Source organism: Sus scrofa, chromosome 4 (genome assembly GCF_000003025.6).
Source record: "Sus scrofa isolate TJ Tabasco breed Duroc chromosome 4, Sscrofa11.1, whole genome shotgun sequence".
NCBI lineage: Eukaryota > Metazoa > Chordata > Mammalia > Artiodactyla > Suidae > Sus > Sus scrofa.
In genome coordinates this window covers 85,866,466-85,879,403 of record NC_010446.5, presented here as the reverse complement: position 1 = coordinate 85,879,403, position 12,938 = coordinate 85,866,466, and the positions used below count along the sequence as shown (strand labels likewise).

At 42.2% G+C, this 12,938-nt stretch overlaps 1 protein-coding gene across 5 annotated transcripts in view; it reads left to right on the top strand.

Moving 5' to 3' along the window:
* Nucleotides 1–12,938, top strand: part of PBX1 (PBX homeobox 1) — a 345,739-nt gene that overhangs the window by 290,925 nt on the left and 41,876 nt on the right. The gene's annotated exons all lie outside the window — the stretch shown is intronic.

Here is a 12,938-nt window from a genome sequence, read left to right as displayed (position 1 = left end):
GCTGACTTTAGGTTTCGGAGGAGCCTAGTTTTATATCGCAGCCTTCAATTCAGATTTGGTACACCCTAGGTGCTTAATGAAGGCTTTTGGACGTGAGCCTTCTTGAACCTGTTGGTTGTGAAGAAGTTTTTCTCTTTTTTGGTTTCCTTTTTTTTTTTTTTTTTTTTTTTTTATTTAAACCAGCAACCAGTTTCTGGCAGGGTTTTCTGCCTTCCTGGAACCCCCATACATTTTTGTGTTTCTGTTATCCAAACTCGCTCCCATAAGAGAATGGCTTTTTTTTCTTTCTTTTTCTTTTTGCTTATCACATCCTGGTACCCATTTTTCCTTCCAACTTGTATGTATGCCTTGTACCCTGTAATCTTGACTAATTCACGCCAGAACTCTTATGGGTGCATTCAGAAACCAGATGCCTGTTACTGTTTCTTCTCTTCCTCATACTTTTTTTCAGGAGCAGATGTTGTCCCTCAGAATTTGGGCTTGACCTCGAATTTATTATCATTTATTCATTCATTCACTCATTCACTCAATCAGCAGGCATTTTCTTGGAATTTTTATTAACCAGTTATTGTGTTGGGCTTTAGGGCAAGGTAAATGAAAAGGAGATCAGGTGTTTCTTCTGTCTTGTCTAAGTTGATGACTGTGTTTATTAGCTTCTTTCCTTTGACCTTATTTTTTGTGGAATGGGAAAAACTGATTAATACTCTTCACAGGCAATTATATTTTGAAGAGTGTTACAAAATCACCTGCTAACTCTGTTTTAGGTCCTTTCACTTCCATCTTTTTTTCTCAGGTGTGTATTTGGTTACTAATTGCATTGGCCTTTTTGCCATGAGCTCTTGAGGTTGGCCAAGACCTTTCAAATACAAAAGACAAAGATCTAAATTAAATGTGGACCTTTCGTCATATGCTTTGTTTAAATTTTACATTTCTTTCCTGATTACAAATGAATAATTATTATAGAAAGTTTGGAGAATCCAGGAAAATCACATAGAAGAAAATTACCGCTAACTTTTTACTCTGCAGCCTCCTAGCATTTTGTAAGTATGTTTTGCATGAGTGTAGAAAAGTTAGGATCATAGTGAGCATATCGTTTTGTAACCTACTTATTTTACTAAAAATATACTATGAATATTTTCCATATCATTAAACATTCTTCTCAAACATAAGTTTAATAACTGCATAGGAGCTTGTTACCAGGAAAATCCATATTTTATTTAATCAGTCTCTACTGTGGAACATTTAGCTGTTTTCTTTCTTTTTTTATTTACTATTATTAATAACACTGTGGTAAACATCACAGGACCAAAAATTCAGTGCATATTTTGTATTATTTCCTTGAATAAATTCCTAGAAATGGAATTGCTGGATCAAAGGATATGAATAAATCTAAGGCCTCTGTAATGTATTGTAAACTTTTCTCCTGGAAACTTCTATTAATTAATGATTCCCGCCAGCATTTTCGATCATTCCCGTTTCCTCACACCCTCAATAACAATGTCTTAGCAGTTTTTCAGTCTTTGTTAATTGTCACATTATAAAATACTATCTTTTTTATTTAAATTTAATTTGTATCTCTTTGATTTACTAATGAGATTAAGCATTTTTCATCTGGTTGTTAGTCTTTTATATGTTTTCTTGAAATGCTCATGTTCTTTCCATTGATTTCTAAGAACTCTTACACAAGAAGGGTATTATTCCATTTCTTGCATGGCCAATATTTGGAAAATAAAGAAAATTATATTTCTCAGTGGAGGAGGGCTCATGAGGAATAAGGCCCCAGGTCTCAGTCTGTCTGTTTCTGTGGAAAGTTTTTAGGAGAAACCTGGATTGTTAGCCTAGGAAAACTAAAGGCAGACCTATATGTGAAACTGTTGGTGACCTTTTAAAAAATTAACCCTGCAATCTGAATTGGCTTGATGTTTTCTATATTTCTAGTTTATGAAAAGAACCCAGGACTGTAAAATAGAACACGAAGTTTGTGAATTTCCATTATGGCAAAGTGGAAACTAATCTGACTAGTATCCATGAGGATGCAGGTTCGATCCCTGGCCTTGCTCAGTGGGTCAGGGATGCAGCATTGCCATGAGCTTTAGTCTAGGTCGCAGACAAGGCTCAGATCTGGCATTGCTGTGGGTGTGGTGTAGGCCGGCACTGTAGCTCTAATTCAACCCCTAGCCTGGGAACTTCCATGTGCTGCAGGTACAGCCCTTAAAAAAAAAAAAAAAAAAAAAAAAGCAAAATACATAAATAAATAAAATAGAACCCAAGAGTTGTGAGTTGTCTAAAAGAACCCAGAGACACATTGGTCAGTTCAAACTTCTCTTGAAGATTTACCCTATGTCTAGTCTTCCCCTAAGTATTGTTGCTAAGTAAGTTGCTAAATAAGTCGTTGGCTAGTTTATAGCTAGGTCCAAGAACTAAAGCTACATATAATTTAAAAGCTTTCTTATGACCTTAGCTAAACTTAGGTCTAGAAAATGGTCTTTGGAGTGAGTGGATGTTTTCTCATATCTTGGAGGCGCTCTCTGTCTCCCTGCATCTTCTCTGACCATTTGAAAGGTAGCGCATTCTTCTAGGTGATTGAGTTTTGGCATCTCCCTATCATCATTCCCTCGACCCTTCTCATTCTCTAGCAGCGCACACACAGAGAAGCCAAGTCAGACTCCTGAGCCCACAGCACAGCTTGGAGATGTCCACTGCACAGACTGCTGGGACAATCTAAAAGGAAAAAAATAATTTAATTTAAAAACACAACCCACTCTTATATTTGGATGAGATCTCAGAATAAAGGAGGGTGCTGTCCCCAGCACCCACTGAAGATATCTAGGGGCCGTCAGAATCATTCAGAACTCTTGAGGACATAGTTTCTGCTTACCTGCTCTCACTTTGTAGGTAAGTAGAATTCTCAAGCAATAGCATCACCCACTAAATAAGGCTCAGTGGAGCCTAGTACCCCCTTCTAGCACATTCCCCTCAACATTCTCTGTCTGCCTTTCTCCCACAACTCCCCACTATGTCTCCCCCCACCCTTCTGTTAGCTGTAATGACCCTGCAAACACTAAATGCCATTTGAGTGCATTAAGCAGCAAACTCTCCGGTGACATAGCAATTATGGCTCTGAAATAGATTTGGTGCGTCACGGAAGATAAGGGTTTTGAAAGTTTCTGTTGTGATTATAGCCTGTAACTCCCACAAATAATAGGCTGCAAAATAAGAGGCTGCCAACGGAGCCTTTGTGGCTTTGTCTCAGTGATGGCACGTAAATTGCTATTAATGTCCTGAGTGTACTTGAATATGCCAGTCTTTGGGATGTGAAGTTGGCTCGATGTCTCTCTTTACGCGGCATGTCATTGTTGGTCTGATAATCTGGGGTAATTGCTGTCTCTTGGATGGTCAGAAAAGTGTAAGAGGCTTTAGCTTCCTGTGTGATGGCAAATAGCCTCAAGGTTTACGGCACGAGTTCTGTGCGTGTTCCGTAGCTAGCCACTGTCCGTCATTAAGGTGTGTATCCAATCCCTGTGTGCGCCCTGAGCGGATAACAGCCTTTCAACAAAGCCAAGGCAAAAATCAGAGGTTAGGAAAATAAAATGAAGAATCTGGGGCTGTAGAGAATCAGCCAATCAGATAATTCATACTGAGAGTTTTAAAAAGATTATCCTTTTCTTGAATTTTTCAGATTTGACTATATGCGTAAATATAATTATCTGTTGTCTTATACAGGTCCTCTTTTCCAGCATCTCTGTGTGTGTATGCACATGTTTAGGGTACTCTGGTATTTTCTGAGCAGGTATTAGCTCTATGTCAATATGATAAAGTATATGGAAATTGTGTGTTTTCATACACTCTGTGGATGTAAGTGTGTGTGTTTTAGTTTTGCAAGTCTGGGTGTAGAGGATGTTTATTCAGTTATAAATAGTTTTCGGCACTAAGACACCTCTATTTAGCTAAAGCAAGCTGAGCTTATTTTTCTTTGTCTCTGAAAAGTTAAATAAAACAAGTTTTTAACTTCCTGTATGAACATTTAGCCTAAGGACCCCATAAGTCTGCAGGACATGGAAACATATGTAACTGTTCTCTTTGCACTTGGAACAGAAATCAGAAAGCCACCCACCTCTAAAACCTGGAAATGCGCACTACCTCATATCCTGGGCAAGTTCCGAAAGGTTCAACCAAAGGCATCCTCTGAGTTGCAAGTGCCTTATGTGGCGGTAGTAATTCTGGGTTTTCACAATGGGTACATTAGAAAAGGATGACGCTAAGACAGTGCCAAAGTAGATCTTGATCTTGGAGTTGACCTATATGTGCACTTCGGTCATGTGGCACTAGGTGCTGGCAGGATGGCGCATTATGATGGGGTGGCCACCTTGCAGTTGGATTTTGACTAAGAGCCGTTTGAACAGCAGTTGGAGTGCATTGCAGATAAGGTTGGAGATAGTGACTTGTAATAAGAGTGCTTGTATTTATACCAAAAGAACATGGATCCGGTTTACCATCATGGATCCGGTTTACCGTCTTACCCTACAGGTCTCAGCCCTGGGCTTTGCCTTGCATTGCCAGTGGAACTTAAACTATATTAACTACCAAGATGGCACCACACATAGCCATTAAAACCCCAGAGGAATAGTTTATCTTGTCCAAAACCAAGTTTGGTAAAAGTGGATTGAGGCTTAGGGGTAGAAAGTGTTAGAATCCCCTGAAAGACTTCGGTTCTAGCACCTTAACAGCACAAAGATTCCAGAAGATGAATATAAGAGCATGAATCTGCCTTCAGCTCTGAGATTAGTAGCAGCCATGCTCTACACTTCATATACCCCAAGCTTTTGAAACTTGACATGTCCAGAAGCAGTGGCATATAGTAGGGACTAAGTTGGGCCAATTTTAGTTTCCGAGTCCTAGCTTCCTGGCCCGAAAAGTAAGAATAGGAGTTCATACTGGATTCATATACTATTATATATTCATCAACCCAAGTAAGAGAATTACTATTATGAGTCCTGCCTAACTCAGAAGTTAGCATGGGCACCAGCAGCCAGATGGCCTTACAGTCTCACGGACAGGCACCAAAGGAAGCCTCAAAGTATTCATTTCCCTCTTTGTTCAACTCAGGCACTTAACTGAGCAACTGCTTTATCAGACATGATCTGTGTCTTCTCATGGCTCCTGGTTGAATGAGTTATCATTTCCCTGATGATGAAAATCAAAGCTCTCCACGTGGCCTGCAGGCCTTGGTGTGATCAAGCCATCCTGTGCTTCAGGCCCACCTTGCTGCATTTGCCACTCTGCTCCTATGCTCCATCCTTTCTGGCCTTTATTACCTCAGAGCCTTTGGACAGGTTTCTCCTTCTGCCTAGAGGACTCTTTGCCCCAGCTCTTTAGTTGTCTATTTTCTGTACACTTTTAGGCTGACTTTTCAGAAGCCCTCCAACCTCCATGAGATCCCTGCTGTTCTCTCTCATAGCACTTAATACCGTCTGGAATCTCTCTTTGTTGTTTTGATGATGTTTTGAATGTCTGTTTTCCACAAGAGAGCAAACTTCATGAGAGCAGACACCAGATTTTTTTTTTTAAATGTGTTGTATTGACCGCTGTAGCATGGCATAGGGACTGAATATATGTTTCTAGAACTTAAGTATGAAAGGAACACAGTGAATGCTCACATGGATTTAAGTAAAGTGCTCGCTTTGACAGCACACACACTAAAATTGGAACACTACTGAGATTAGCATGGCCCCTGAGCAAGGATAACATGCAAATCCATGAAGTATTCCATATTTTTACCAACTATATTTCAATAAAATAAACTTATTTAAAAAAGAAAAAAAAATGAGGCACAGGAAGGGGGACCCCAGAAAGGAAGTAATGTTAGTGCTTATTAAACCTTATAAAGTGGAAAGAGATGCAGATTCTGGAGAAGACAAGCAAAAAATAAATAAATAAGAGCTTCATGTGGTTAAATGTCAACATGAATGGTCAGAAGGTCAGCAGTACTGGAATTTAGAGAAGTGGGTGAAGCAACTTGTAGCAAGGAGGTAGCTCTCAAGCTGGACCATCACAAAAAGACATGGATTCCTAGAGCCCAGAGGAGGGAGACAGAAAAAGGAAAAAAGACCTCTCACTTGACTTCTCTATGGAGTAAGATGGAATCTCACTTTGGCAGTGGGAAATCTATTATTTCCTCACAGCAGCTTGAACTACTAAAGTCTGCTCTCTACCAGGGTATCTGTTCTCTACTAGGAATGGCTGATTGTACTGCTAGTTGATCTTTCTTAGCCTACAGACCTTCACAGAAAAAAATCTCAGGACTCAAGACACTAATAGGGACCAGACTAGCAAAGGGTATGGTGGTGTGACTTGGATGTACGGTCACCACGGACTGACCTAGTGGTATTAGAGCAGATACCCCCAACAGGCAAGGGACCATGGAATCAGGAATCCTAGTGTCAGTGACATGGGCTAATCCAAGCAGAGGACTGACTGGCTTCTGGGAAATGTAATGGTCGATGGTATAGTTGGTGGGCAGAGATACCAAAGCAGGAATTCAATTACAAGAGCAAGTCACCACCTCAGTCTTAAATGAACTGTGGTAAATAGCAGGAAACTAAGCAGAAGCTAGCTATGAGCTTGGCAGAGATGCTCTCAGCCACAGAGAAGACATTCCCTATAGGAAGATACAGGCACAAAAGGTCAAAGCACAAAAAAGCAGCAAAATTGATTCTGAGTTACCTATAGTTACTAGGCTAGAACAAAATTTGGGGGGCTGAGAGTACATGTTCTTCCCAGATAGGGTTGCCCAGGTTTAGCAAATATAAATACTGCATGGGACCTACTTGCACTAAAATAAAAATGTTGTTTATTTAAAATTTAAATTTAGCTGAGTATGTTGTATTATATCTGGCAACTCCATTCCTAAGTCCTATGGTAGAAGCTGAATCTGCATGTGGGTCTCAGTCCTGGAGAGAGTAAAGATGGGCAGAAACCCTGTAGGCTACTTAAGGACCATGTCTGTTCTGTACATTTTTCTGATTCCCAGGATGCTTGAGGTGGTGACTAGGAACCTGTTCTAGATACAGGATGGGATAACTTCCTGCCCCTTGTGCCCTGTGGGGAACATTCCTTGTTGAGATGGAGATGCAAAGGGCAGGATCCCATGTTTTTCTCAACTGCTTTAACTAAAAAGAAAACAGAACCATGTAAGTATTAATCATGGTTATTGGTTTGGGATAAGCTATGAAGTACCATATCTCCTTGATGCCTACTCAATAAGAGATAAGCTCACTTCTTAGATGTAAAAGTTACCCTGAAACCTAGCACTACCTCTGCTCTGTCTCTTGAGTATTTTCTAGGCATACACAGCTCTTTACAGGTAGTCAGACTGCACTGTGGTGGTCAAGGACCTGATACCTTATTATCTGTCCACACCCACGATGGAGGAGGATGGATGTTACAGTACCAAATGTAACTGTAGTATTACCAAACAGTAACATTTACAGTTACTAAATGTTTATTTTCTTCTTCTATTCCCGCAAGAGATATTTATTGAAATCTGTGCTGTGGTGGGGCACTTTGGAATCAAAGTTCCACAGCCCCGTTCTCATGGTCCAGTAAGTGAGATGGACATGTAAAAAAACAAATGCAATATGGCGAAACAGGTGCCGTGATAGAGGTACATGCAGAGGGAAGATTTGGGGGCTTGTAGGAGGAAGAAGAGTTGCCGGGGGCAGATACAGGTGCAAGGATACTTAAACTCAATCTTGAAAACAGCCAAGGTGTGAGTGGCATGTAAATGGATGAGCGGGGCAAAGTGTTCAGGGGGCAAGAAACAGGCATGACATGGCAGCTCTGTTAAGGGAATTTCTAAGTGCCCTGATGGGAAGTATTAAACATGAGCATTGAGTTGGAGGCTCAGCAAGGTCAAGGGCATGGTAGACCTGATAAGGACATTGCACCTCACCCACCTCACCTCGAGGCCAGCAGAAAGCCATTGAAGGTTGAAACGGGGAGGTGACAAGATCAGAGCTACATTTTTGAAAGATGATGCTGGTGACAGCTGGAGATAGGACTGGAGGGGTGCCAGAATAGGCATGGGTCTGTTTACCATTGTAAAATTTCCCAGGGAAATTTTGAATCCTTAGTCCATAAGGGAGGCTTTCCCATAGGATCTTTTCATCCCAGAGCATCTCTTGGTAAGTGCTCAAAGGTATAATCTTGGGAAAAGTATAGGCATATCAGAAAAACAGTTCTAGCTTGATGGAACAGTGTTGGGTCTAGGGCGGGACTCTACTATGAGCTCCCTGATACATGATACGGGACTCTACTATGAGCTCCCTGATACATATAAGCGCTGTGTGCGCTTATATGTGCAGGGGTGTGTGTGTGCATGTGTGCACAGAGAAGGAGACAGGATGCATCCATGCGTCTGTGTTTTTCTCCCTGGCTGGCCCCACTAGGGCCTGGGTGATTGAGGGCCTGGAGCACGTCCACTTTCTCACCCACACCGAAGGCATTTCTGGTAATGGCATCTGGCCCATATGCAGATCGAGCCGGGACTTGCTGCTGACATCAGCCGGTTTGTGGCACCTCAGTGTATTTCTGGGTTGCAAATGAGAGTTTCTTAGTGCCAGGCTCGCTTGGGCTGTCACATCAGGTGATGAATTCTCTGCATCAACCGTGTGCTGCTAAGGTAAGCTTAGAGGAAGAGCGGGAAAGAGAGGAGGATGGGACCAGCAGTTCTCAGCCCAGCAGCTGCTACTCTGGGCTAAAACGATACTGGTTCCACCAACAGCAAGGGAGAGGCAGGTGGCGCCCGTTCTGGCTCAAGGAGGATGGCAGAGAAGAAGGAAGTCAAGGCTTCCACTGCAGTTCTGTGCTTTTGTGTTGTATCAGGAGGAACCATGTGGGTTTGGGGATCCGCCATCACTCCATCCCCAGGTCCATAGCTAGTTCCCTCCACTTCCTCCGACAAGCGTGCTTTGCCTAATCCATCTGATGGGGTTCTCGCAGAATTTGGAGTCCATCAAATTATATACTAAATTCATCAGGGTGAGATAGAGAGTAAATAGTTATTTTTGTTCCTGAAAACTTTTCTTCCCAATTACCTTGGATTTGTGTTTTAGAAGTCCAGATTTTCTTAACTAGGAAATCTACTGCATTTTGTCCTAATTTTATATTCTGTTAGCTTTCTCTGCCAAGAGGTTCCAGGTCGAGGCTGCTGCTGGCCTAGGCTTCCTCTGGTGGGATTAAATGTTATATCAGGTCTTGCTGCCTGGGCCATAGGCTACACAATTAACCTGAAGAACTGGGTTTAATATGAACTTTTCTCCGGTGATGGATGCTTTGAGATAAAAAGAGCATCATTTGGCTTTGCAGATTCCCACCCCTGTTCACCCTTCAGGGTGGTTTCAGACGTCAGCATTTCACAAAATGCATGTATCCATTCTAAAGGCTAGTTTGCATCAGAGAGTGAGGAGGAAGGTGGGGTGCAGGAGAAAAATTAAAACAGAAGTGTTATTCCTGCCACCCCCACATGGGTGTTAATGAGACTGTCTTTGACTCTCACTGTGCCCAGAGATAAATAAATGCACGAAGGTGGAGTTTCCTACTTAATATTCACCCACAGTGGAGGGAGAGGGAAGGAATTGCTCCCCGGGGTTAATGTGGCAGTAAGCCAGGTCAGCTGTTTCCCAAGACGGTGCAGCCTCTGAACGCCTTACATTAAAGCTGGAACGATACAGCTGAAGCAGCCACAGTGACTTAGGGAAACCTGCCTCGGCTGGGTTTGCTTGCTAGTTTCTGATCTTGTGGAGGTCTTAATAGCAACAGCAGCAGACAGTCTACTATGGTATCAAGCCCATCCAGGGAGATCCTGTGTGGCACAGTGCAAACGAATCCGACTAGTATCCATGAGGGTGCAGGTTCTATCCCTGGCCTTGCTCAGTGGGTCGGGGATCCGGCACTGCCGTGAGCTGTGGTGTAGGTTGCAGATGCGGCTCAGATCCCGTGTTGCTGTGGCTGTGATGTAGGCCAGCAGCTGTAGCTCCAATTCGACCTGGGAACTTCCATTTGCCACAGGTGGGGAACTTAAAAGACAAAAATAAAAATAAAGCCCCTTCAGAGAAAAGAATCCTTCACTGTTTCCCAGTGTCCAACTCACTCATTCGAAAAAGAATTCGTATTCATCTAACTTGAAACCCAAAGGCTACAGTATTCTGAATTTGGCAAGAGTAGAGGGTCATAACTGAGATAGTGTGGGGTAGGGTGACCAGGAACTGAAAGTCCCATATTCCATTAAATCCCTGAGTCCTGGGCAAACAGGACTTTCGGTCACCCTGTCTGAAGAGTGTGTGCTTATCTGTGGGTGCGTTTGTGGATGGAGCAGGAGTGAAAAAAAAAGATGGTTCAAGAGATTTGTTTTATTCCTTTATGTTTAATAGGGTTTCCTATATTCTTCTTCACCAGGCCAATGAGCATAATTAAAATGCTGGTTTTGATATCAGCTTGAACTAATTCCTGCCTTCACCATCTGTGAGCTCTCTGTTCCCTCTGGCATCCTGCGCACTGGTCTGAGAAAACAGAACTTTCGCAGGAAAGAGATTAAATGTCTACCGTTTGAGTTATTTTGGCTCAGACACAACTTGAAAAGAAGTCTCCTAAAACCTTCTGGTCAACATACTATGCCTTGCTAATGACAGGCCACCGAGCTCATTTTCTTTACTAATGCTTCATTGGGGGCACCACTGATTGTTCTTTTCGTGGAGTTATACTGAGGCTCCATCATAGTGCTAGTGGTGATTTGTGAGGACCATAACCACACGCCTCTGTACCCTGTGCAAAAACATGGATACTGGCTGCTATAGAGCATCCTCACCTGCTGCCTCCTACCAGGGCGACCCCAAGATACAGGACAAGCTTACTGTCTGCTTTATGACAATTGTACTTACGGAGCTCCAGTCAAGTTTCCTAAAATCCCATGCCACTCACCAAACACACACACACCTTTCGGTCTATTTAGTTAATTAATTTATTTACCTACCTATCTATCTGTTAACATACACATATATACACACAAACGCACACCTTTCATTCTGTTTAGTTTATTTATCTACCTGTCTAAAAAAACATACGCATGTTAAAAATTATTGGGACATGGGAGTTCCCATTCTGGTTCAGCAGGTTAAGAACTCTACTAGTATCCATGAGGATGCAGTTTCAGTCTCTGGCCTCATTCAGTGGGTTAAGGATCTGGCATTGCTGTGAGCTGCAGTGTAGGTCTTAGACGCGTCTCAGATCCCATGTTGCTGTGGCTGTGGTGTAGGCTGGCATCTGCAGCTCTGATTCAACCCCTACCCTGGGAACTTCTATATGTTGCAGATGCAGCCCTAAAAATGAAACAAACAAACAAAAGTATTAGGACAAATATCAAAATGCTAAGGGAAATTCTCTCTGGGCAGTAGGATTATGGCTTTTGTACTTTTTGTTTTTTGCGATTCTATTTTCTGATGTTATAGTGCATATGTAATTGCAAATAATGTATTTGCAAATATTATAATCATATCTTACTTTTATCATCAGAAAAGATAGATGATGCTAAAGGATTGGGGGAGGGGAGGGGCGGAATAAACATGAGCACTATTCTCAATCCGCCTAAAATGGAACCAGAAGTATACATGTGTTCTTGGTTAAGAGGGGAGGCTAAGATATTGTCAACCCCTGTGACCAACCTGAATGTGGAAATTGAATTAATTTTGTTCTTGATTCTGATCTTACTACAGAGTCTTGGCCCCCAGAAGATAGAAACACCTCCGGTGATACATGAAAAAGAATTCTCATTTTCCCCTTGTTGTTCTTTTTCTAATCTCTCCTTCACAAACAGCAGGGGAAATGTCCTCCAGCAAAGAAGGGGGAGTGGGAGGAGCTGCCTGACTCGGGAGATGGAGATTTGAACTTGAGAGCAGTTATTCACTGACCCAAGACTGAGGTGATATGTTCTTGGTATTGCCCAGGATGACTTTTTGCCCTCTCAGTAGCAGATCTGCTCTTTAGTGAGGTGTGGGAGCAAAAAACCTATCCTCATGCTGAAGTAGCTGGTGGGAACTGCTTAAATTAAAAGCCTGGCTTTCCTGGGAGATTTGAAGCATCATTTGGGAGAGCCAGTGACAAAGAGAGCAAAATGGATGAAAAGGGCAGAGAAACAGGAGCCTGATTCAGAGGTTAGGAAGCCTGTGTTCTGTCTCAGTCACAATCCCGGAAGCCTGCTTTTCGCTTGTACCTCTGCTTTCTTATGAATGAAATGTGGACAGACATTTGCCAGCACCTGTGAAGTGCCAGGCACGCCCCTGACTACCGTGGATTATGCTAGAGCAGAAGCTGCGGGCCCTCCCCAATCGCACTAATAATACCTGCCCCAGGCCCCCCCACGTATTTTAGGGAATAAAAGGTGAAAAAAGTACAATAAAAATAATTTACCAGGACTTCCTAAAACCTGGTCTTTTCAACATTAACCTTTCTAGAGGTGAGGTCTGTTAACTCCAAAGGAACACAGTGATTGGGGATAAAAGGCTTTTTAGCATACTTAACAATTCATTGCTTTAAAATATATAAACAGTCATGAATCAACCACCGTGGCAAATCATTCTTCAACTCTTTAACGGTGGGGTATTTTGGGGAAGGGGTGGTCATTGAAACAGATGCTTTTGGAACAGTTTTCATGTTTTAATGCATTTGGATTTAGTCTTAGAACGACGATCTACAAATGTAGATCAAACCTGTACCTTCGTGTCATACCACCTTTCTAGATAGAGTCACACAGTCTAGTCCTTATGGTGTTGGCACCATTGTTTTATCTGTTTTATTCATCTGAATCACCCTCTGTACTTTTCAAGGCTCGCCTCAGAGAGTGCCTCCTCCATAAAGCTTTTGCTGATGTTCTACCATGAGAAGAT